The 26,923-nt window shown below is 38.9% G+C and overlaps 1 non-coding gene across 2 annotated transcripts in view; it reads right to left on the reverse strand.

Moving 5' to 3' along the window:
* The window catches only part of LOC115933760 (uncharacterized), a 109,139-nt gene that overhangs the window by 77,502 nt on the left and 4,714 nt on the right, over positions 1-26,923 (reverse strand). The window contains exons 2-3 of one of the 2 annotated variants that reach the window (XR_010129632.1): positions 24,261-24,369; positions 23,897-23,928 (exon numbers count right to left, since the gene is read on the reverse strand). This is a non-coding gene — a transcript (uncharacterized protein). The remainder of the gene's footprint in view (positions 1-23,896; positions 23,929-24,260; positions 24,370-26,923) is intronic. The other variant, XR_010129631.1, reaches the window with a different exon arrangement.

Here is a 26,923-nt window from a genome sequence, read left to right on the forward strand (position 1 = left end):
TTGGCCTCCCAAAGTGCTGGGATTACAGGTGTAAGCCATTGCACCTAGCCTGAGTTCTTTTAGACAGTGTTGAAATTGTATCACTGTATCCTTATTTCATTATGATGAGTGGTATTGATAAATAAGGTCTAGGTTCACGTGTAGGTGCAAATGTAGATAAAGGATGTGGCACCTAACTATCAATTCTTTATACACTTAGCAGATGTGGTTGAGGTGCCTTTTGCCTGGTCTTACTTCCAGGGGTTAATTCCTAACGTATTCTTTGGTTGCCTTCTCATTGAATTTTAGCTGTAAGCCTAGGATTTAACTAGACACAAAGATACACAGGGTTTAGAATTTACTACAAAACAGTACGTGAATTTTATTTTACAAAACTGTTACTTTTGGGTTTCTTTACATCTAAAATAGATTTTGGGGCCCGGTGCTGTGGCTCACGTCTGTAATCCCAGCACTTTGGGAGGCTGAGGTGGGGAGTTGCTTGAGTACGGGAGTTCGAGATCAGCCTGGGTAACATAGTGAAACCTGTCTTTACAAAAAAATACAAAAATTAGCTGGGCATGATGGTGTGCACCTGTGGTCCCAGCTACTTGGGAGGCTGAGGTGGGAGAATTGCTTGATCCTGGGAGGTTGAGTCTGAAGTGAGCTGTGATTGCGCCACTACGCTCCATCCTGGGTGACAGAGCAAGACCCTGTCTCAAAGGAAAAAAAAAAGATTTTGAGGGCAAAGAGGGACATGCAAGATAATGTCTCTGGGAGTGGGAGAGCACTGTACAATAAAGTACATTGAAGGCAGCAGAAAGGTAAAAAAAAAAAAAAACAGTGAGAAGTTAGCATTCATTTCCCAGGGCCTTGCCCAGTCATCTTGACCTTGCCATTGAGCCCACAATACTTTTGCTATAATCTTCTGCAAGGCTGGATCCAGGCAAGCTTGTAAAAAGAAAAATAAAGTTAAACTTTTTTTTGCAATTCCTCCAAGTGGCCCCTCCCTTCCTTAATCTTAAATCCTTCATACGCTTCTTTTGCAATCTCCTAATCACTCCTAAGGGCTACCTACATCAGTAACCCTCTACCAACTCCATGCCCTAAAGCATCCCAGGCTTTTCTTCCTCTTCTATCTTGATTTCATTGCCAGAGAACTCTGCCCTGGTGCCTAGTGGTACCCTTGTATCTGTCCTTAGCTGTGATGAGATTGCGAGATAGCTTTATGATATCTTTACTCCCTCTGCATGCCAGCAACTTCGTGTGTGAAGCTTGAACTACTACCTGTAGGTGGTAACTTCCAAATCTAAACATTTCTATGTGTTACAACTGTAGGCATCTCAAAATCAATGTCTGAAAACTGAACTTATTGTATCCCCTGCAAACATGCTCTTCCTTTTCTGCTGTTAATTCATTTCTCAGTAGATCAGGCTTGAAAACTGCTCAAATTTTACACTAGTAAAAGTTTAAATGTCATCCATATCCTCAGATTTCTCTAATTTCCTATCAGAATGAATCCCTCTCCATCCACTGTACCCTGGCAGTACTTTGCTTATATCTATAGTAGAGCATCTGGGATCAATCATCTTGTATATATTGGTAGTCATTTCTAAGGATGTATATGCTTCTTTGCAAAACCCTGCAAGTCTCAATCTATCTTTTCCCAGCCTTCCTAACTAGATCCTGGCATAGCAGATGGGGGTGGCAGGGGCGGGGTGTCACAAACTATAGAAATTGAAGCCTCAACTGAAGTATGTGCTTCAATGTTGGCTAGGTTCTCAAGTATGTCTTTACTTAGCACACTCTCTCATTCTCCTCTGCAACTATTCCAATCGTGACTGTTCCATTCCTCAGACATCCTTCCCTTGCCACCTCCCTGCCTCACTCTCAGCAAATAGTCTTGCTTCCTCCTTCAATTACTTCAATCAGAAACATTGATAACACCAAGGAAGAGCTTCTTTCTAAGAAAGTACTCACTAGGCAAGAAATCTTTCTTTACCTGACTTGTACCTTGACTCCATTAGACCTACTGCTCTTTCTTCATCTGTAGAATTGGGATGATATTAGTGCCTACCCTAAAGTATTACTGTAAGGATTAAATGGGACAGCGTATGTGTTGAGTGGAATTCTGTGCACTAATTCAAGAGGAGGACTCCACTTCTTCCCATTGCACCTTGACACAGGAGTTACCAACGAAAACATAACATAACCCTTTACATAGTGAAGGGTTATGTTACATAGACAGTGAAGAGACAGTGCAAGATCAACTGCAACAGTGTGCCTCAGTCCCCCGTGGCTAGACCATCTCTTCCAGCAGAACAATGTGCCTATGTGCACTCCTTCCACCTATCACAGAGGCAGGACTCCTCCTTCTCCCGTGTGGAGTCTGAAATATTGAAAGCCTGGGATGCGTCTGAGGGCCACTGAGATACACACGTCAGCAGAGGCCAGGAATATTCATGGAGTCTGCAACAGGGAAAGATACTCCTACACAAGGTGATAAGCCCAGCACAGGCTGCGTAGGCTATTCATCTCTTGGTTAGGAAGTGTTCCAGGCTCAAGCCCATCCTTATGTGGCTGAACGGGGATCCAGAGACTGCACGAGACTGCCTTTCTCAACACTCTGCAAACCACTTAGCACAGTGCCTGGCATAGAGCAGGTCCTCATAAATATGAATTAATGATATTACTAATAACTTTCTCTCTCCTACCCTTTTTTCTTTGTTCCTGCCCAGTAGAAAAGGTCGCCCTCTTTCTGTCTGTGGCTAATTCCACCTCACTGTGATTTACCTCCCCTCCTCGCTGTCTTTTCATTTACTGAGTCTAATTAGGCACCCTTCCCTCAAATTCCTGTCTTAACCTTTCCTCTCTATTTGGCTCTTTCCCCTTAGAATACAACAAAGAGTTTCAAATCTCCTCATTGCCAAATAACCCTCCTTCAACACCGCATCTCTCTCTGTCCCTTCCCATGTTATTCCCATCCCTGCATAGCCACATTTCTCAGAAGGCCAGTCTATACCTATTACTCTCACTTCCTCGCAGCCTCAGTCCACTGCAAGCCCCCTCCCTCCCAATGTTGCCCTGATAACACTCCCACCAACGTCTCTAATAACCCCTTGATTGCTAAATCCAGTGGACATGCCAGTTTTTCATTTGGGGCTCTGATGTTTCTGGCCAAACCCTCCTTGAAATTCTCTCCTCTCCCTCTGATCCTGGTTTTCTGTTTTGTTTTGGATTTCTTTCTACATCCCTGGCCAGTTCATCTTAGCCTCCCTCATGGGCCACTCTTTTTCCATTCCACCCTTAAATGTTGATACTCTTCTCATCCTTGGCTGTGGCTGGCCCCTCTGTTCTTTTCCCTCAGTTCCTCAGTGACTTCACCCATCCAGAAGGTTTCAACTACTACTTTTCTCCTGATGGTTAGGAATTTTATATTTCATACCCTGGGTTTCCCACAGGTTTCTACTGCAGGACTCCTCTTAGGCATTAGCATGCTAATGGGCTTTGTGGCTCTTTGGGAGAGGGAGTGACAGTGATCAGAGTTTCTCACATTTATTTGACCATAAAACTTTTTTTTCCTTGGGGAATCTTACAGGACTAGCACTCTGGGAAACACACCTTGGACAATGATGTTCTAGTCCTATTTCCAGTCTGATTTCAAGTGTCTCCCCTGGGTGCCCTGAAGCATCCGTGCATACTTCTCTCTAGTCCTCACCATGATGTACATGTCTGATTCCCCCACAATATCCTTGAAGGCAGGACATACATCTTCGTATCTATTGCCTGGCACAGTGTCTTGCATACGGAGGTTGCCTGAAAAATGTCTGATGAGTGAATGGATAAAGGAATGAATGGTAACCTACCTTTTCCTGGCACAGATCAGAATATTCTACTACAGTTAAAGTAGTCCAAATTGGGTAGGACTTGAATCTGAGGATTGATGTTGAACACCTTGTGTTATAGTAACTGCAAAGAAATATGAGACAAACTCTTTTTCCTCAAGGCAGACAAAATGAACTTAAATGAAACTATCTGAGAACGTTTAAATGTTAAGCTGTATGGATATAATTGTAAATACTATGGGTACTCTTAGTTTGTAGAGGTCACTGAGATCTGTGGTAGTTAGATTGGCTAGAGAATATTATAAATGGTGCTTTAGTAAGGTTATTTTGACAGGAATGCATGCAAGAGTAATTCAAAATGGGGAGCCTAGAGAAGGCTAGATTGTCCAGGAGTGAGGAGATGTGATCTGGCATAGGCTATGGCTGTGGAATTAGTAAGGAAAAGGAGATTCTGCTTCTGGTAAAACTTGGTAATAGTTGGAATAGATGTGAAAGGATAGGAGACAAGTCAAGGAAGGCTTTCAGGTCTCTTTCTGAGAACTTCACTCTGTCTACAATGCTGTTGCGAATTCAAGCTAAATGTCAAAGACAAAGCTACTAATCTTCTCATCCCAACCATATACTTGCTTCTTCTACTTTACTATTTGTTTAATGTTTAATTATAATTTTGAATTCTTATTCTTTTATCCAGGGAATTAGCAAGCCCATAAACCTTGGTCACTCATTTCAATTACAGCTTCCGTGTATAGATACACTGAATTTATATGTGTAAATGTGAGTGTTTGTGTGTGTAATAAACTTCCTGGGTCTGTTAAAAAGGCTCAATTTTGTCCAATTGGCTGAATTTATTTTATGGCTAGTACAAGAAGTTTTTATTACATAGATTTAGCTTAGTATCATCTTCAAATATTATAAGAATGTGCTCCCATTACCTTCAGTTGGGACCTTAAAAAGAGGCAATGAATAACTTAAGCTTCAGACTGGACACAGTGGCTCATGCCTATAATCCCAGTGCTTTGGGAGGCCAAAGTGGGAGGACTGCTTGAGTCCAGGAGTTTGAGACCAGCCTGGGCAACACAGTAAGGCCCTGTTTCAATAAAAATAAAGGTAAAAAATTAGCCAGGCATGGTGGCACACACCTGTGGTCCTAGCTACTCAGGAGGCTGAAGTGGGAGGATCACTCGAGCACAGGAGTTCAAGGTTACAGTAAGCTATGATTGATTATCCCACTGCACTCCAGCCTGGGTGACAGAGCAAGACCACGTGTTTAAAAAAATATTTAACTTAAGCCTCAGGCTAATCACTCACTTTAGGTCACCATTCACAGAATGATTTATCAATGATCATTGTCCTTTGAGTGCTAGCCTTGGTGATTCATATCTTGAGCACTTGCTCTATAGGACCTTACCATTTAAGCTAATATATCCCAAAAGTATAGAAACAGGTACTGGGGAAAAATCATCCTGTGGGTGAACACAATGTATTATACAAGCTTATGCAGAATTTTTAGAGCCTTTAATAAGCTAACGGGCAATGTGACTTTTCAAGGGAGCAAGGTTAGAGTCGGAAGTGCTTCCCAAATTCATTTAACAGCAGAACCGTGGAAACATGCCCTGTCCCTAGAAGTGCAAGCATCCTACAGAAATTACAATGGAAAACCTCGATCTAGCTAAATTTCTAAAGTGGCAGATTCTTGTGATCCACATTCTTCTTTTCTCCCCAAGGGAAAAGTGCAGAAAGTTCAGCATATTCCACAGGTCTCCGGGAAATGCCCATTTGCTGTCTGAGGTTGGACCAACTTTCAATAGAGTACCAGAGCTAGATGTACAATTACCAAACAAGAGTCTTTAGTTCTAGGGTAGAATGAAGGAATACTGACTTGTAAAGAGTTCTTCCTACTATATTACACTTGGTTTCTTGTTGTGTGTGTGTGTGTGTGTGTGTGTGTAGTACTTTACAACTATTATCTTCAACTTTAAAAAAATTTTTAATATTTAATTTCCCATTTATCACTTTAGATACCCTTACACTTTAGCATAAGGCTAAAGCCAAAAGCTTTGCCTAAACCAATAAACAATTATTGTCATAGGCTGAGAAGAGGAACGTGAAATAGAGTGTAAAGATCGATTCGTTTTTCTTTAACCATGTTAAATACTTGCAATCATTTGAACTGTAGCTGAAGCAGACTTACCTGTTTTTCCTCCTTATGTGAGTAGCCTGTTATCATGTCATGAAATTAATTTCTTTGGTGTCATTTCTCTTGAAGAAGCCATTCTAATTGCTACCTGAGCCAGGAGTTGGTACTTTCTTAGAGGATTAAGAGTATATTATTTTGTTGATTTGTTTTAGTATTTTTATGTATATCAAAATCAAATTAAATTGGGGTTGTCCTTTCCATTCTTGCTAGCATCAGGCATTAGACTGTCTTTTTTGCTATTTGTAGGAAGTTGTGTTTATCTTCCAAGGTATAAAACAGAATGATGAATGGCATGTACTTAGGAATACTGATATTTTTATAGAACTCTTAACTTTGAACAGCACTTTTATGTGCAAGTTAAAGAAATGAGAAAGGTGAGAACAAAAGTTTTGCCTCTGGTTAAGTGGCACAAGCAGAACTACAATCTAGGTATTGTGACTCACAGCTTTGAGTTCTTTCTATAAGAGCAGGAGGTTTTTCTCCCTCTCTGGGACCGTGAGGTGTACACCATTAGGCCCTAATGCTAAATATATTGAGTAATTAAAAATACATAGCAGCCATTTCCATCCCTGACCCAATGTGTCTAGCTTTCTACTCTACCTCAGCAAGACCAACTGTTGTACCTAAATTATTTTATAAAATTCAGAGATAAAACCACCACCACCCAGAACCCATTAAAAAAGAAAAACAATAACTTTTACATGGTCAACTGTAATTATTTTTCCTTTCGTGTTTGGGAGTGTGTGTGAGATTTTCCTCTCTCCCCTTTAAGTGTGTATAATTGCAGAATGTTTTTTTGTTAACCTTCATATCCATTTTAGATTGCATCTCTTCTTTCTTTTTTGTTTTTCCTATTATACTTTAAGTTCTGCGATACATGTGCAGAACATGCAGGTTTGCTACATAGGTATACGGATGCCATAGTGGTTTGCTGCACCCATCAACCCATCATCTAGGTTTCAAGCCCCACATGCATTAGGTATTTGCCCTAATGCTCTCCCTCCTCTTTCCCCCATCCCCTGACAGGCCCTGGTGTGTGATGTTCCCTTCCCTGTGTCCATGTGTTCTCATTGTTCAACTCCTACTTATGAGTGAGAACATGCTGTGTTTGGTCTTCTGTTCCTGTGTTAGCTTGCCGAGAATGATGGTTTTCAGCTTCATCCATGTCCTTGCAAAGGACATGAACTCATTCTTTTTTCTGGCTGCATAGTATTCCATGGTGTGTATGTGTCACATTTTCTTTGTCCATTCTATCATTAATGGGCATTTGGTTTGGTTCCAAGTCTTCGCTATTGTACATAGTGCTGCAGTAAACATATGTGTACATGTGTCTTTATAGAGAATGACTTATAATCCTTTGGGTATATACCCAGTAACGGGATTGGTGGGTCAAATAGTATTTCTGGTTCCAGATCCTTGAGGAATCGCCACACTGTCTTCCACAATGGTTGAACTAACTTACACTCCCACCAACAGTGTAAAAGCATCCTATTTTTCCACATCCTTTCCAGCATCTGTTATTTCCTGACTTTTTTTTTTTTTTTTTTGAGACAGAGTCTCGCTCTGTCGCCCAGGCTGGAGTGCAGTGGCACAATCTCCGCTCACTGCAAACTCCAACTCCTGGGTTCACGCCATTCTCCTGCCTCAGCCTCCTGAGTAGCTGGGACTACAGGTGCCCGCCACCACGCCCAGCTAATTTTTTGTATTCATAGTAGAGACGGGTTTTCACTGTGTTAGCCAGGATGGTCTCCATCTCCTGACCTCGAGATCTGCCCACCTTGGTCTCCCAAAGTGCTGGGATTACAGGCGTGAGCCACCGCACCTGGCCTATTTCCTGACTTTTTAATGATTGCCATTCTAACTGGCGTGAGACAGTATCTCATTGTGGCTTTGATTTGCATTTTTCTAATGAACAGTGATGATGAGCTTTTTTTCATATGTTTGCTGGTGCATAAATGTCTTCTTTTGAGAAGTGTCTGTTCATATCCTTTGCCCATTTTTTGATGGGGTTGTTTTTTTCTTGTAAATTTATTTATGTTCTTTGTAGATGCTGGATATTAGCCCTTTGTCAGATGGATAGATTACAAAAATTTTCTCCCATTCTGTAGGTTGTCTGTTCACTCTGATGATAGTTTCTTTTGCTGTGCAGAAGCTCTTTAGGTTAATTAAATCCCATTTGTCAATTTTGGCTTTTGTTGCCATTGCTTTTGGTGTTTTAGACATGAAGTCTTTGCCCATGCCTATGTCCTAAATGGCATTGCCCAGGTTTTCTTCTAGGATTTTTATGGTCCTAGGTCTTGCATTTAAGTCTTTGATCCATCTTGAGTTGACTTTTGCATAAGGTGTAAGGAAGGGGTCCAGTTTCAGTTTTCTGCATATGGCTAGCCAGTTTTCCCAATACCATTTATTAAATAAGGAATTCTTTCCCCATTGCTTGTTTTTTGTCAGTTTTGTCGAAGATCAGATGGTTGTAGATGTGTGGTGTTATTTCTGAGGCCTCTGTTCTGTTCCATTGGTCTGTATATCTGTTTTAGTACCAGTACCATGCTGTTTTGGTTACTGTAGCCTTGTAGTATAGTTTGAAGTCAGGTAGCATGATACATCCAGCTTTGTTGTTTTTGCTTAGGATTGTCTTGGCTATACGGGTTCTTCTTGGGTTCCATATGAAATTTGAAGTAGTTTTTTCTAATTCTGTGAAGAAAGTCAATGGTAGCTTGATCAGAATAGCATTGAATCCATAAATTGCTTTGGGCAGTATGGGCATTATCACTGCCCATAGGAAGAATATTGATTCTTCCTATCCATGAGCATGGAATGTTTTTCCATTTGTTTGTGTCCTCTCTTATTTCCTTGAGCAGTGGTTTGTAGATCTCCTTGAAGACGTCCTTCACATCCCTTGTAAGTTGCATTCCTAGATACTGTAGCAATTGTGAATGGGAGTTCACTGATAATTTGGCTCTCTGTTTGTCTATTATTGATGTATAGGAATAATTGTGATTTTTGCAAAGTGATTTTGTATCCTGAGACTTTGTTGAAGTTGCTTATCAGCTTAAGGAGATTTTGGGCTGAGACGATGGGGTTTTCTAAGTATACAATCATGTTATCTGCAAACAGAGACAATTTGACTTCCTCTCTTCCTATCTGAATACTTTTATTTCTTTCTCTTGCCTGATTGCCTTGGCCAGAACTTCCAATACTATGTTGAATAGGAGTGGTGAGAGAGGGCATCTTTGTCTTGTGCTGGTTTTCAAAGAGAATGCTTCCAGCTTTTGCCCATTCAGTATGATATTGGCTGTGGGTTTGTCATAAATAGCTCTTAATATTTTGAGATATCTTCCATCAATACTTAGTTTATTGAGTGTTTTTAGCAGGAAGGGGTGTTGAATTTTATCAAAGGCCTTTTCTGCACCTATCGAGATTATCATGTTGTTTTTGTCATTGGTTCTGTTTATGTGATGGATTATGTTGGTTGATCTGCATATGTTGAACCAGCCTTGAATCCCAGGGATGAAGCCAACTTGATCATGGTGGATGAGCTTTCTGATGTGCTGCTGAATTCGGTTTGTTAGTATTTTATTGAGGATTTTAACATCAATGTTCATCAGGGATATTGGCCTGAAATTTTCTTTTTTTGTTGTGTCTCTGCCAGGTTGTGGTATCAGGATGATGCTTGCCTCATAAAATGAGTTAGGGAGGAGTCCCTCTTTTTCTATTGTTTGGAATAGTTTCAGAAGGAATGGTACCAGCTCCTCTTTGTACCTCTTGTAGAATTCAGCTGTGAATTCCTCTGATCCTGGGCTTTTCTTGGTTGGTAGGCTATTAATTACTGCCTCAATTTCAGAACTTGTTATTGGTCTATTCAGGGATTCAACCTCTTCCTGGTTTAGCCTTGGGAGGGTGTATGTCTCCAGGAGTTTATCCATTTCTTCTACCTTTTCTAGTTTACTTGTGTAGAGGTGTTTATCATATTCTCTGATGGTAGTTTGTATTTCTGTGAGATCAGTGGTAATATCCCCTTTATTATTTTTTACTGTGTCTATTTGATTCTTCTCTCTTTTCTTCTTTATTATTCTGGCAAGTGGTCTATTTATTTTGTTAATCTTTTCAAAAAACTAGCTCCTGGATTCACTGATTTTTTGAAGATTTTTTTTTGTGTCTCTATCTCCTTCAGTTCTGCTCTGATCTTAGTTATTTCTTGTTTTCTGCTAGCTTTTGAATTTGTTTGCTCTTGCTTCTGTAGTTCTTTTAATTGTGATATTAGGATATCAATTTTAGATTTTTCCCGCTTTCTCCTGTGGGCATTTAGTGCTATAAATTTCCCTCTACATGCTGCTTTAGCTGTGACCCAGAGATTCTGGTATGTTGTGTCTTTGTTCTCATTGGTTTCAAAGAACCTATTTATTTCTGCTTTAATTTCGTTATTTACCCAGTAGTCATTCAGGAGAAGGTTGTTCAGTTTCCATGTAGTTGTGTGGTTTTGAGTGAGTTTCTTAATCCTGAGTTCTAATTTGTTTGAACTGTGGTCTGAAAGACCGTTATGATTTCCATTCTTTTGCATTTGCTGAGGAGTGTTTTACTTCCAATCATGTGGTCAATTTTAGAATAAGTGCTATGTGGTGCTGAGAATAATGTATATTCTGTTGATTTGGGGTGAAGAGTACTGTAGATGTCTATTAGGTCCACTTGGTCCAGAGTTGAGTTCAAGTTCTGAATATCCTTGATAATTTTCTGTCTCATTGATCTAACATCGACAGTGGGTGTTAAAGTCCCTCACTATTATTGTGTGGGAGTCTAAGTCTCTTTGTAGGTCTCTAAGAACTTGTTTTATGAATCTGGGTGCTCCTGTATTGGGTGTAGATATATTTAAAACAGTTAGCTCTTCTTGTTGCATTGATCCCTTTACCATTATGTAATGCCCTTCTTTGTCTTTTTTGAACTTTGTTGGTTTAAAGTCTGTTTTACCAGAGACTAGGATTGTAACCCCTGATTTTTTTTACTTTCCATTTGTTTGGAAAATATTCCTCCATTCCTTTATTTTGAACCTATGTGTGTCTTTGCCATGAGATGGGTCTCCTGAATACAGCACACTGATGGGTCTTGACTCTTTATCCAATTTGCCAGTCTGTTTCTTCTAATTGGGACATTTAGCCCATTCACATTTAAGGTTAATACTGTTATGTGTGAATTTGATCAAGCCATCACGATGCTAGCTGGTTATTTTGGACATTAGTTGATGCGGTTTCTTCATAGTGTCATTGGTCTTTATAGTTTGGTATGTTTCTGCAGTGGCTGGTACTGGTTTTTCCTTTCCATATTTAGTGCTTCCTTCAGGAGCTCTTGTAAGGCAGGCCTGCTGGTGACAAAATCCCTCAGCATTTGCTTGTCTGTAAAGGATTTTATTTTTCCTTCTCTTATGAAGCTTAATTTGGTTGGATATGAAATTCTGGGTTGAAAATTCTTTTCTTTAAGAATGTTGAATATTGACCCCCACTCTCTTCTGGCTTGTAGGGTTTCTGCAGAGAGATCCACTGTTAGTCTGATTGCTTCCCTTTGTAGGTAACCTGACCTTTCTCCCTGGCTGCCCTTAACATTTTTTCCTTCATTTCAACCTTGGTGAATCTGATGATTATGTGTCTTGGGGCTGTTCTTGAGGAGCATCTTAGTAGTGCTCTCTGTAGTTCCTGAATTTGAATGTTGGCCTGTCTTGCTAGCTTGGGGAAGTTCTCTTGGATAATATCCTGAAGTGTGTTTTCCAACTTGGTTCCATTCTCTCCATCACTTTCAGGTATACCAATCAATCATAGGTTTGGTCTTTCCACATAGTTCCATATTTCTTGGAGGCTTTGTTCATTCCTTTTCATTCTTTTTTCTCTAATCTTGTCTTCATGCTTTATTTCATTAAGTTGATCTTCAGTCTCTGATATCCTATCTTCTGCTTGATTGATTCGGGTATTGATACCTGTGTATGCTTCACAAAGTTCTCATGCTGTGTTTTTCAGTTCCATCAGGTCATTTATGTTCTCTAAACTGGTTACTCTAGTTAGCAGTTCCTGTAACCTTTTATCAAGGTTCTTAGCTTGCTTGCATTGGGTTAGAACATGCTCCTTTAGCGTGGAGGAGTTTGTTATTATGCACCTTCTGAAGCCTACTTCTGTCAATTCATCAAACTCCTTCTCCATCCAGTTTTGTTCCCTTGCTGGCAAGGAGTTGTGATCCTTTGGAGGAGAAGAGGCATTCTGGTTTTTGGAATTTTCAGCATTTTTGTGCTGGTTTTTCCTCATCTTCATGGATTTATGTACCTTTGATCTTTGATGCTGATGACCTTTGGATGGGGTTTTTGTGTTGATGTCCTTTTTGTTGATGTTGATGTTACTGCTTTCTGTTTGTTAGTTTTCCTTCTAACAGTCAGGCCTATCTTCTGCAGGTCTGCTGGAGTTTGCTGGAGGTCCACTCCAGATCCTTTTTACCTGGGTATCACCAGCAGATGCTGCAGAACAGCTAAGATTGCTGCCTGCTCCTTCCTCTGGAAGCTTCGTCCCAGAGGGGCACCTGCCAGATGCTGGCCAGAGCTCTTCTGTATGAGGTGTCTGCCGTCCCCTGCTGGGAGGTGTCTCCTAGTCAGGAGGCACAGGGGTCAAGGACCTACTTGAGGAGGCAGTCTGTCCCTTAGCAGAGCTCAAGCACTGTGCTGGGAGATCCACTGCTCTCTTCAGAGCCAGCAGGCAGGAATGTTTAAGTCTGCTGAAGCTGCACCCACAGTCATCCCTTCTTCCCCCAGGTGCTCTGTCCCTGGGAGATGGGAGTTTTATCTACAAGCCCCTGACTGGGGCTGCTGCCTTTCTTTCAGAGATGCCCTGCCCAGAGAGGAGGGATCTAGAGAGACAGTCTGGCTACAGCAGCTACAGCGGTGGGTTCCGCCCAGTCTGAACTTCCTGGTGACGTTGTTTACACTTAGTTGGAAATGCAGAAATTACCTGCCTTCTGCATTGGTCTTGCTGGGAGCTGCAGACCAGAGCTGTTCCTATTCGGCCATCTTGTCAGGATCCTGCATGTCTTTTCTCATTTATGTTTCTCTCATCTTGCCTCTATACAATGAAGACCATCCTTCATGTTAGCCTGATTACCAAATTTTTTTGAAGATCTGTCTTATCTTTTCAAAGGCTCTTTGTACAGTTTTGTTGTTGTTGTTGTTTTTTCTTTTGAGACAGAGTCTTGCTCTGTTGCCCAGGCTGGAGTGCAGTGGTGCTATCTCTGCTCACTAGCAGGCTCTGCCTCCCAGGTTCAAGTGATTCTTTTGCCTCAGCCTCCCAAGTAGCTGGGATTACAGGTGCACATCATTATGCCTGGCTAATTTTTGTACTTTTAGTAGAGACAGGGTTTCACTATGTTGGCCATGCTGGACTCAAACTCCTGACCCCAAGTGATCCACATGCCTTAGCCTCCTAAAGTGCTGGGATTATAGGTGTGAGCCACCACACCCGGCCTCTTTGTACAGTTTTTAAAAACCATTTTGTTCTTGCAATGATTTTATTACCTGAACATTTGATGTCACAAGAACATCAAACTATTTTCTTGTGGACAGTCTGCTCCTGTCCTACTTTCATTAACACTCTAGAGCATTAGTTCTCAAACTTTAATGTTCATCAAAATCATCTGGAGGGTTTGTTCCAACACATATTGCTGGGCCCCATTCCCAGATTTCTGACTTAGTAGATGTGGGGAAGGGTCTGAGAATTTACATTTCTTACAAATTCCCAGCAATGCTGATGTTGCTGGTCTGGGGACTAGACTTTGAACCAATGCTCGTTAGGATTATCTGGACAACTTTTAAAACATACATATAGATGCTGTGAGCCTACCTCCCAGAGATTTGAATCAAATAGGTGTTAGGTGTGGCACTGCTCTTTAAAAATAATTCCCTAGTGATTCAAATAAACAACCAGGATTGGGAACCACTGACCTAGAGGTTGATGAAAATTAGATTTTAAAAAGCCAGCATGCCTGCCTCCCTACCTCTCGCAACGCTTTCCTTCCACGAACATTTGCTAAGTGTTAATAATGGTAAAGGTATCCTGCAGAGATTATGCACATAAGAGTTGCCTATGATACAGTTGTTGCCCTCTAGTAGTTACTATAGTATATGGTAGATATAGATGTATACATAAACATCTACAATATAAGAAAATATAAAATCCATACAGGCCATTTGGATTTGAATCAAACATGTGAACCAAACAAAGTATGACAGAAGAGTGCAGGGGTAGGGGGGATAACTTCTAGATAAACGAGGAGGCATTATGAATGGCGGTTGTCGGGGAGGTGTTTTCTACATAATAAAATGGTTGGCAAGAAACCCTTTTGTTAGGGGAATAGTGCATGAAAAATCTTGGAAGGTAATTTGGGGGCAAATTTTGAACAGCCTTATATGCCAGACGACAATAACGGTAGTATTGAATGTTTTCATCAGAGCTGTCAGCGTGGCAGGAATTTACAGGATGAAGTGGAAAGTGAAAAACAAATAGAAGCCTTGTCTAGGTATTAGAGACAGTGCCCTGATTATGGGGGGTAGTTTTCAAATTAGAGTTTTTTAATTAAAAAATACGAAAAAGAGTTTTACTTAGTTGATAACAGTTTTGAAGTAATAAGATGACAAAGTATTTGCAAATATTCATTTTAAATTTCTCTGTAAGTTATTGGGGGAGGCGTACCCTTAGGCAGAACTTGGATAGAAGAACACATGACTGATCCTGGATATAGGTTTGCTCTGTCTGACCTCTCATAACCCCCTTTTAGGTGCCTAGTGTTCTGATGGTATCTCCATTCTGCCCTATCAAAACTCGCTCTTAGGAAAGAATGTGACATCAATCATTTATTCTCTGGCCTAGAGTATTTGAGGTTTCTCTTACACGTTTGTATAAAACAAGATTTATTTCCTACTCTCCCATCACTGCCCCCTACCTCACACACACATACACAAATCATACAGAACAAACTTCTTTCTATGGTTAAGGCCAAGCCAGTCTGTGGGAGTTCCTCAAAAATAAATATATGAGAAAGGAATTAGACCTACTGCTATGATCAACAATGTCTTTCCCTGGGGGAAAAGTGTCTGCTAAAGTGAAACTAAAAAGAAGACCCACATAATTCACCAGGTAAATATAATAATTCAAAGTGTGAACCCGAGGGGCTCAATATCTTGATCCTAAACTATTTAATTCTCTGTTAAAGGATAACAAAGATTTTAATTTTTTGGGTGATGTTGTGTAGGGGCTTTATCCTAGAAAAGTACCAAAAAAAAAAAAACTTCTTTGAAGATATACCAATGAATTATCTTAACAAGAAAACACCTGACAACACTATAATTCCATATGTTCTGGTAACATCAAGAGAGAACTCAAAAAGGAATCTGCACCTCAGAATTGTAGGATATTGAGAGTACTATTGAGTTGGGAGGAGATAAAGATTGATAGTGACGACTATTAGACTCAGAATGAATGGTCATATGCATCAAACTTTTTCCATTAAAGAGAGTTAATTTATTATCTTACTGACTATAAAAATGAGTGATTATATTTCTCTTTTACCAATAAGTAAAATTATTAGAAAGATGATTTCTTTCACAACTGTTATGAAAGTGAAAAGATGTCACTTATCTTTTCCTTTCCCTTCTTCTACCTAAATAATAATCCTTTAGTTTGCACAGTTAACCATTTTTATGGCTACTTTTGAGTATGCTATTAATCTCTTTTTATTTAATGTGTTTTATTCATAATTGGAGACTCTCCATCAGTCATTCCCCTTCAAGAACAACTATAATGAGACATCACTGGACATGAAAATTACAGTAAGGTAACCCAGAAACAGCAGTTACTATTATTGTAACCTGAGGGAGAGCAACATCCAAGAAGTCTTACAAAAGGTTTGTGTCAAACAAACAATAAAAGCAATCTCCGAGGGACCAGATCCCTGATTGATGAAGTGCTTTGCCAATTTAGGCAGTAAGAAGCTGTTTAATTATACCAAAGCAGTATTGCAGACTACCTCAAGCTGTTCTCTATTTTTGATGAGATGATATCTACTTGCCAATAGAGTGCATGATTTACTATTATAATCTGATCAACATCATAGTTGAACAAATATGATTCTCCTGGTGGACTGAAATTTATCTACTACTTCAGTGGTTTACCCATATCAATTACAATGAAGTTATTGGATTGAGGTTGTGAGAAAAGTCACATTTTGTTCTGCACTGATGACCTGCATTCTGAAAGTATGGTAGGAAACCCAAAATATTTTCAAAACCATTTGTGCTAGAAATCACTACCTAAGTGTAGTTTTAGAGATGAATACAGAGAAAGAGATTGAAACATAACTTTTAATATATTCTGTATAAACTGAGGCCTAGGGATAGCTAGGGTCTTCAGTGTATAAAGTTTCTGTTTTTTCCCAAGGCCTCCAGTTGAGGGTATGGGAGATCATTTTCTTCTTGAGTTGAGATTTTAAGATTGCTGAAGGCAGAAACCATATGTTGTATTTCTTTTCTCTTCTACCACGATTCCTTGGTTGAGGTGGTCAAGGTTAAGAGTAAACAAGGCAGGCTAGAGTATTTGTGCCACGTCAGATTGAAGCCTACCAGGAGTGGGACTAGAAGCTAGGAGCTGAGCTTTGCACACATAACCCCATCTGGGAATGGTGGGGATAATACAAAATTTAGCAGCCCTTGCTATTGTTCTTCTCTACATCTACGAATACAGATAAACTCAGCAAGCCCCTTGCTTGATGGCAGTACTCCACCCTTACATTCAGATATTTATAGTATTAAAGCATTTTGAAAGTTTTACATAATTGGAAGTCATTGTTTAGCTCCCTATCTTTTGACTTTAGTAACAAAGCCATCTCAGATAGATTGGGGTCCAACTATAATTCTTTTAAAGACAATCCTTGCAAATCTATTTTCATATATCTTATCTCTAGTATTTAGAAGTTATTTCTTTTCTTTTATTCCACCTGTAGTAGCTAGTCTTCAAAAGGTCCCCAATGATTTCTGCCTCTTGAAATTCACATCCTTCTATTGTCCCCTCCCACAACCAAGGTTGATGTGTAATGACCAACAGGATAAGACAGAAATGATGGTATGTCACTTCTAAGACTAGATTCCAAATGACCAAAGCTTCTATTATGGACCCTCTCTCATTTGCTTGCTGTCTTAATTATCTTTTTTCTCTCACTTTTCTCTGTCTGATGGCTTACTCTGTGGGAAACCAGCTGCCATTTCATAAGGACACTCAAACAGCCTATGAAAGACCCTTGTGGTAAGTAACCGAGGCTGGTTAACAGCCTTGTGAGTGAACTTGGAAGTGGATTATCCAGCCCCAGTTAATCCTTGAGATAACTGTAGCCCTGGATAACAGCTTGATTGCAACTTTTTGAGAGACTGTGAGCCAGAACCACCCACCAAAGTTATTCCTGGGTTCTTCATTCTTAGAAATGATGTAAGATAATAAATATTTGTTGTTTTAAGCTGCTAAGTTTTGGGGTAATTTATTACCCAGCAATAGTTAACCAATATAACATAACTGCATTGAAATGTAACATACTGGCTTTATGGTTAGGTTGAAGAAATGACATCTCTTGCTCTTTTCTGCAGGTGGCCGTTAATTGCTCACCAGTGCTTTGTCAAAGTACTTTGCCACTTTGCTTTTTGCAAAACTACTGAACACAGTAATTGACCTGATTATATCTTGATTCTCTGAAAGAGTTCATTCAATTCATAGAGGATGAACACATTACTCTAAGATATCTATTTACTTACATTGGTTTACCATTGGCTTGTCCCTGCAATTATCAAAACTGCTAGGTGATTAAATAGTATAATGTGTTTTATAGCTGTTTTCCTCATCTCTCACTTTCACAAATGTGGGGTAGTATTAGTATCAGTGAATACTGGAGAAATCATGACATTAAAGTTACTGACTAGCTGAGGCCACTAGGATGACTGATCAATTTACATTTATGGAGTGGCATGGTTAGCATATTTGATATCTGAGTGATGGGACAGGTCATGCATGCTAAAATTTTTGCTCTTTCTTTATACTCTACTATCCTCTCTAAATTTTTTTTACAATATTCACTGATGGTTTTTGAAATAGTAATAAAAGGACAGGCTAAGTTAAAAAATTATTTTAATTTAATTTTTATTTTTGAGACAGGGTCTCGCTCTGTCACCCAGGCTGGAGTATAGTGGCACTATCTTGGCTCACTGCAACATCCACCTCCCAGGTTCAAACAATTCTCCTGCCTCAGCCTCCCAAGCAGCTGGGATTACAGGTGCATGCTACTGTGCCTGGCTAATTTTTCATAGTTTTAGTAGAGACAGGGTTTTACCATGTTGGCCAGGCTGCTCTCAAACTCCTGACCTCAAGTGATCTGCCTGCTTGGCCTCCCAAAGTGCTGAGATTACAGAGTGAGCCACCATACCCAGCCTAAGTTAAACATTTAAATACACTTTTACACTTTTTATTAGGGAAAACTTGAAAACACACCCAAGTAGAGCATACCCGAACCCTCATGTATCCATATCCCGGCTTTCACATGGCCATTCTTGTCTTGTTTATCCTCTAATCCACTTGCTGTGTTCCTTGCTAACTACCTGCATTGGATTATCTGGATGCAAATCCAAGACATCATCGTTTTCCATAAGACAAGGTAACTAATATTCTTAGTACAAAGCTGGGAAGCAGGAGCTCACCTGTTGTTCTCACTGATGGGTTCTAAGGAAAGTGTGAGTTCCCATAAATATGTTTGTATTTCAGGCACGTTACATGACTGATCATCAACCTATATTATTTCTTCCAAGGTAAAACTCAATTTTCACAGAGTTTTATGGTGATATTATAAATTCACATTCTGAATTTTGGGTTTGAAGGTAAATATGACTTTTTTTCCTGAAATTTTAAGATCCACCAGGGAGCTGGAACTTCCACAGATTGGTTTTAATAAACAAACTCCCTCAATGATGAGTGGTCTTTTGAAGAGCATGGTTAGAACTTGGGATTGTGCTTCCCATGACTACAAATGTACTTGTAGCTTAGGTGCAAAAGGGTAGGTCAGTGGGTAGCTAACTACTGAGGATTGATTTTCCTGATGCTGGTGTTTTATAAGTGTCACCCAGAACTGGCATATAAAGTGGCTCATTCACCCAAGTATCTTCCTTTCCTTTTTACAAAATCCTTGGCTGTTGTGAGGCCTACATCTCTTCATGATTATTATTGCATCTGGTGTCATGTTTTTCCAGCTGGTGTACTGCTTCCCTGTAGGCTTCTTGATGTTCACTCCTCCAGCAGCCTCCTGTCCCGTTGAGGGAGCTCATCCTATGACCCTGCTCTACACAGGCAACCTTTCTAACCTGAGCTGTGATTACATGGATAGGTTTAGAAGCTGTTTATGGATCATACATATGGCTCATCATAAAAAAAGAGTGTTAGGATTGATTCAAATTTCAGTTATGTGAATTTCGACTTTTCTTCTCCCCAAACATCACATACAAACAAAGCAGTATATTACTTTTGATCCAGTAGCTTTGGCTTTAAAAAAAAAAAAAAAGAAACGAAGGTGCTGATAGTCTGTGATACTTGAATGCCTTCAAAACAGAAATAAAAAATTAATATCTAACACTTTCAAACATATCATTATTTTGCATAAATACTTAAAACAAGCTGGATCAAGGACATATTTTGAGGACTATATGCAGAGGATCTGACAATGTCCTGAAAGAGTGTATTTTATAAAAAGAATCCCCTTTAGCAGAATTTGTTGGCCTCCTAGTGACCATCCTCATGTTCCTGCCTTGCAGTCTGGCTATGAGTGGTTCTATGCATGGCTCTATTTTGAGGTGTGTCCCCTGCTTTGGCTTCTCCTAGGAGGACCTTCTGGAATTAGCCTCAGCTGTCTTCCCATGACTTTGTCTCTTGGCTCATAGACTGACCCTCATTTTTCTCTTCTCATCTCTCTCTAGTCCTGCATCATACTGACCCAGGTTGAAAAAACAGGAAAAAAGATGAGCCTAAAAGAAAGGAAAAACAAGAAAGTGAGGATGTTAAAAAAATGAAAGAAATTAAGAGCGTGAAGAAGCTACCATATTTCTTTGCTTAAAAATCTAGTCATCAAATATATCAACATTAAAAAAATAGATTTCAAAAACAGATATTGCTTCTTTCAGTAGCAGATTTAGGGACGCAGTGGGAACACTGCATGGGTGATTAACAGGTCATTTTAAACATTTGATGCAAAGTAGCTTTCATGCTTTTTCAGGCTTCAGGATTATTATTGCTTGTGGTAGGAGGTGGTGCCACGGTTCAGTTAGACTAGAGAGAAAACTTATTTGACTGTGAAAAAATAAGGATGGGATGACCATTAGAGGTATGTGTACTCCTAATATACTCACAGTAGCTTTCTTACAGCTAAGCTAAGCAGCGGGGAGCAAAGTCAGCTTCCCCTTTCAGAAAAGAAAATAATGGGAAATGGTGACTAGAGAGAGAGCTAAGGGCCACTTGGGAGGATTAAGCAGGCAGGATACTCTTTCTGTAAATTCTCCTGAATAGAGAATAGGGAGTCCTAAGAGAGTCTATAGTCCTGAAATAGTCAAAGGCAGAATTAGTAAGAGATGATTATAAGCCTCTGAAGACCACTGACTTTTGCCACATCCTCAGACCCAGCTTTCTCTGGGGCTCTGGGGGAGTCTTAGCACATGCAGAGACTTGGTTCATCTCTTTGCCCCAGAAGAATACTTTCAGTCAATGGAAAAAAGCAATTCCTATCATATCTGAATTAAGATAGAAAAGACTTGCCTTTGAGAATATCACTTGCTTTTGGGTGCTTGGTAGTTATTGTCTACAAAGGATAAAGGTGGTCAGATGAAGAGAACTAAGAAACTTGGAGGTATGAAAAGGCCAGGTGCTAGGATTTATGAATAAACAATTTCCAAGCTATGCTCTCCATAGCATTAAAAAAATCATCTTGGGAACAACTTACCCAGAACATCTTTTAACTATTTACCACTGATCCAAATGCAATGATAAAAATAACTTTGTGACCCTAAAATGGAAGTGAATCAGATCTTACAAAGTAACTTAAATCATGCTATATCACAAAAGTCACACTAAATTCAGCTATCCCGTTTATAGGAATCATCATGTTTGTGTTCATATCTGGACTGGATTTGGAAATTTGATTTTGAAGTGTAGGAATGACTTTCAATATGTGATTGCTTATGACTTTCAAAATGTGATTATATGAAATTGAAATATACATATATTTTATACATATCAATATGTGAAATTATTCCTTAAATATTTTTTGCAACTTTGTTTTATTAATAGTGGCATTATATATTACTTCTGGCAATTGGTTGTCTAGAGCTTCCTCAGTGCATGTTTTAGCAGATGTTTTTAGAAATATTTCAGAGCTGCAGTTCTCAAGATGTCATCTGGAAACCCCTGTGGGTCCTTGAGACCCTTTCAGTGGGTCAGCAAGGTCAAAACTATTTTCATAATAAGACTAAAATGTTATTTGTCTTTTTCACTCCCATTCTCTCATGAGCGTAGAGTGGAGTTTTCCAGAGGTTACACAGCATGTGATATCTCAAAAGATGAAATTCAAAAGCAGATATGAGAACCCGGCTGTCTTCTACTAAGTCAGAAGCCAGGCATCAAAGATATTTCTGAAAATGTAAAGGAATATCATTCTTCTCATGTTTTTTTTTTTCTGGAAAATATGTTTTCTTTAAAAAAATAAAATATGTTATTATATGCATTGGCTTATCATTCTTTCTAAGTAAATTGATAAATCAAGACTTTAAATATTTTTCAATTTTAATTTCTAATATGTTATAGTTGGATAGATGTAAATATAAACAGAAGCTCTTTGTGGGGCATGGTGATCTCAATTTTTTTTTTTTTTTTTGCAACAGGGTCTTGCTCTGTTGCCCAGGCTGGAGTGCAGTGGTGTGATCATGGCTTACTGCAGCCTCGACCTCCTACCTCACTACCTCAGCCTCTCAAGTAGCTGGGACCATAGGCAGGCTCTACCAAGACTGGCTAATTTCTTAATTTTTTGTAGAGGTGCAGGTCTCCCTATGTTGCCCAGGCTGACCTCAAACTCCAAGGTTCAAGTGATCCTCCCACCTCAGCCTCCCAAAGTGTTGGGGTATAGGTGTGAGCCACCACACCTGGCTGGGTCTCAATTTTTAATATTATAAAGGGATCCTAGAGACTAAAAAGTTTAAGAATTGCTGCCTTAGAGGTGTTTTGTTGTTGTCATTGTTGTTTTGTTTTGTTTTTGAGACAAGGTCTCGCTCTGTCGCCCAGGCTGGAGTGCAGTGGTGTGATAACGGCTCATTGCAGCCTGAACCTCCCAGGACTAAGCAATCTTCCCGCTTCAAACCCCTGACCCACCCCTAGTAGCTGGGACTACAGGCATGTGCCATTATCCCTGGATAACTTTCTGTATTTTCTGTAGAGGTGTGGTTTCGTCATTTTGCTCAGGCTGGTCTTGAACTCCCTGGGCTTGAGCCATCGGAGCACCTCAGCCTCCCAAAGTGCTGGGATTACAGGTGTGAGCCACTGCACCCCGCCTGTTTGAGTATTGATATTGGTAAATATCAAATCTTGATTATATATATTCCAATAAAAATAATTATTTTAAAGTGATTTTTGACTTGGGTTTCCAAAATACTTGTGCATCTATCATTTTACAATAAATCTGAGATGTAGGCAAGTCAGAAATTATTCCTACTTAAAATATGAAAAAAATCAAGAAATCAAGAATTTTAGATTGCATACTAAGTTAGCAGAAGAGAAATTATACATAAGGTACTTTCAACTCTCTCCCAGTTATTTGGCTAATTTTAAAAGTCACTTTCCTTTTGCCCTGTATACTTCAGTGTAATTGTGACATCCAGGAGCACAGTGAATGGCATTGTGACACAACATGGAACTACCTGCAGCCACTTTCACATTAAACGTCTTCACCTCCTGAGCTAACTCACTTCCCTTTACTGCAACAGACAGCTAACCATAGTTCAATGCTTTCCTGTCATTCAAACACTGTAATCTTCTTTCTGTAGTTGTTTAGGTCTTCATCCTTTCTCAGTACAACTTTTTACAATGGCCAACAGGTTCTCGGGTATACCCAACAGGTTGACTTCCACTTGGGAGAAAATTCCAAAGTAGTGATCTCTTCAGGCTTGTCATGCTAATTCCCTGCTCAAGAGCTTCTAAAAGCTCCCACCAGCAAAAGTTTTTACTCTTTTGCTAAGTTTTCAATGCTCCCACGGTTGGTCTCACCTTACCCATTTAATTTTATTTCTCTTCCCTCTACCAATAATTAATTTTTTCCAGGAAGACTGTCTTCCTTATACTAGCTTCACTTCCCCTTCAATAATAGCACTTAGAATTTCTGTTTTTGCTCATTAATCCTTTAATGCTCCTGCGAACCAAGCCCAGGATCAAGACAACATATTTGGCCATGGTAGAGCCAATATTCAAACCTAGGTGTGTGTAGCACTGAAGCCACTGCTCTTAGCTATTATACCAACTGTATTAGTAATTCAATTACATTAAAATGGGCTAAATGACCTACGACTGTATGCTCAGATTGGTTAAAAGAAAACATCTAAATGCATTTACAAGAGACACATCTAAAATATATGGATACAAAAAGATGAAGAGTTATAGGATGGAATTATAAACACACTCACAAAGCTGGTGTAGTTAAACTCTAAAACAAAAACCATTATTAGAAACAAAGAGGGACACTTGATAATTATAAAAGGTTCAGTTTGCCAGAGAAATATAACAATTTTGATATATCTAATACATACCTTCAAAATAGAGAAAATAAAAATTAGCAGACCTACAAGGAAAAATGAATAAATCTATAACAGTGGAATATTTCAACATACTATCAATAACTAATAGAATAAGTAGATAAAATACCTATGATTTAAAAGATTTAAACAATACAATCAGCAAATTTGAACAGGCATTATATGGAACTCTATACTCCCAAACAAGAAAGAATACTTATTCTTTTTAAATACAAAAGTGAATTATTTATAAGTGAATAATAGTGAAAATACAGTTATTAAAACTTGAAGGAATAAAGTGAGTTGCTCAGAGAGAAATTTATACCCCATAGAGATATAGTCTCTAAAAAAAAAAAACTGCCAGAATGGTAGCACACACCTGTAATTCCAGCTACTCAGGAAGCTGAGGTGGGAAGATTGCCTGAACCCAGGAGTTCCAGGTTACAGTGACCTATGATCATGCGACTGCCCTCCGGCGACAGAGTGACCTTGTCTCAAAAAAAAAAAAAAAAAGTAAAGAAACAACAAACAAATATAAATAGAAAATCCGAATAGCATTATGTTATTTAATCTATGAATAAAAACCTTCCCATAAAGAAAACTCTAGGTTCAGATTGTTTCTTTGGTGAATTCTACCAGACATTTAAGGAAGAAATAATGATCAATCTTATACAAACTCTTCTTGACACTAGAAAACAAAGGAGTACTCATTAGCTTGTTTCATGAGGTCAGCAAAACCTGACATGAATATTACAGAAAGAAAAATTTCTTTTAAATTACTTTTAAATATAAATACAAAAATCCCTAAACAACATTTTAATATACTGTATTTAGTAATATATAAAAAGGCCAATATCTCATGACCAGGTTGGGTTTATGCCAGGATTACAAGGTTTCCTTAACAGTAGAAGGCCAATCCTTATAATTTACCTTACTAACAGAGTAAAAGAGAAAAATCATATGATTATCTCAACAGATATAGAAGCCACCCCTGCCACCAGCCCATGCTTTTTTTTTTTAAGACAGAGTCTTGCTCTGTCACCCAGTCTGGAGTGCAATAATAGCACAATCTTAGCTCACTGCAACCTCCACCTCCCGGGTTCAAGTGATTCTCCTGCCTCAGCCTCCTGAGTAGCTGGGATTATAGGTGTGTGCCACCAAGCCTGGCTAATTTTTGTATTTTTAGTAGAGATGGGGTTTCGCCATATTGGCAAGGCCGATCTTGAACTCCTGGCCTCAAGTTATCTGCCTGCCTCTGCCTCCCAAAGTGCTGGGATTACGAGTGTGAGCCACCATGCCCGGCAAGAAAAAACATTTGCTAAAATTCAATATCCATTCATGATAAAAACTGTTGGCAAACTATGATCAAAAGTGGAGTTCCTTAATCTGCTAAAAGGTTTATTAAAAAAGCAAAACATCAGAACCCTACTTCAAACAATGGCAAAATGTGGAGAGATTTCCCTTGGAAATCAGGAACATTATAAGGTTGCCATCATCTAAACTTCTATTCAACATTGTACTGGAGGTCCTAGCCAGCTGGGTAAGGCAAGAAAAAGCACAAGATATAACAATTGAAATGGAAGAAATCAACTGTCATTATTCACAAATGATATAATTCTATGTAAAAGATCTAGAAGAATATATAATAGTTAAGATAGTGTGATACTGATACAAAGTTGGTAGATAAACCAATGGAACAGAATAGAGAGCCCAGCAATAGATCAGTGCTTATATGGACACTCGATCTATGACAGAGGTGGCAATGTCAAACAAGATCTTTTCAACAAGTGGTGCTGAGACAACCCTCCATACCAATGTGGGGGGAAAAAAACTTGACCTCTACTCCATAAACACCAAAATCAATTCCAGGTGAACTATAGATATAAATATGAAAGGCAAATCGATATAGATATGAAAGTCAAAAAAGCCTTATAAAAATAAGGCTTCTAGAAGATAATACAGGAGAATTACCTTCACTACCTCAAAGCAGAAAAAGATATCTTAAACAGAACACAAAAAATGTCAAATAAAGGAAAAGGTTGGTAAATTTGGTCACAATGAAAGTTAGATCTATTGCTCTTCAAATATCACTATTAGGCAAATAAAAAGGCAAATCACATAATGAAATTAGAAATTTGCAATACATCTATCTGAAAAAGGCTCATCTCTGAAATATATAAATAATTCTTATAAATCAATAAGATGATGACAGGTAACCAACTGAAAGATGAATAAGAGACTTGAACAGGAGTTTCACAAATAACGACATCCAAATAGTCAACAAACACATAAAAAGGTGCTTGATCTCATTAGTAATCAGCGAACTGCAAATTAAAACCACAATAAGATAATAGTACACATCTACCAGAGTGACTGAAACTAACCAGATTGACAATAACACATATTAGAGCAATGGGAACTTTCATATACTGCTAGGGCAGCAAATTTTGTAAAATCCCTTTGGAAAATAGATTGGTGTTTCATTATCTATTACAGTTAAGCACAGTTAAACATATGTACACTTTCTGACCTAGGAATTCCACTCTTAGATGGATACTCAACAGAAATTCACATGCCTGTACACCTAGAGACATCTACAACAATGTGCATAGCAATGCCTATCCATAGTAGTATGAAACTGGAAACACTTCGAATGTCCATGTCCATTAATTGTCGAAAAGATAAACTCTGATATATGGATTTAATAGAATACTATACAGCAAATAAAATAAATGCACAACTACAACAATATTATTAAAACTCATAAAGATAATGTTGAATGAAAGAAACCAGACACAAAAGAACATATCATAATCTTCTATTTATATAAATGCAAAAAACAGGAGCAGGTAAAAGATACATGCTTAGTTGATAAAACCATAAAAAACAAACAAGGAAGTGCTTATCATACATCTAGGACAATGGCTACCTTTGGTGGCAGGGAAAGTGCATAAAGTGATTGGGAGAGAGCATAAGGGGGACTTCTGGATTCTGTAATGTTCTATTTCCTGACCTAGACGGTAGATTAAAGGTGCTTGATTT

Source organism: Gorilla gorilla, chromosome 11 (assembly GCF_029281585.2).
Source record: "Gorilla gorilla gorilla isolate KB3781 chromosome 11, NHGRI_mGorGor1-v2.1_pri, whole genome shotgun sequence".
Classification (NCBI taxonomy): domain Eukaryota; kingdom Metazoa; phylum Chordata; class Mammalia; order Primates; family Hominidae; genus Gorilla; species Gorilla gorilla.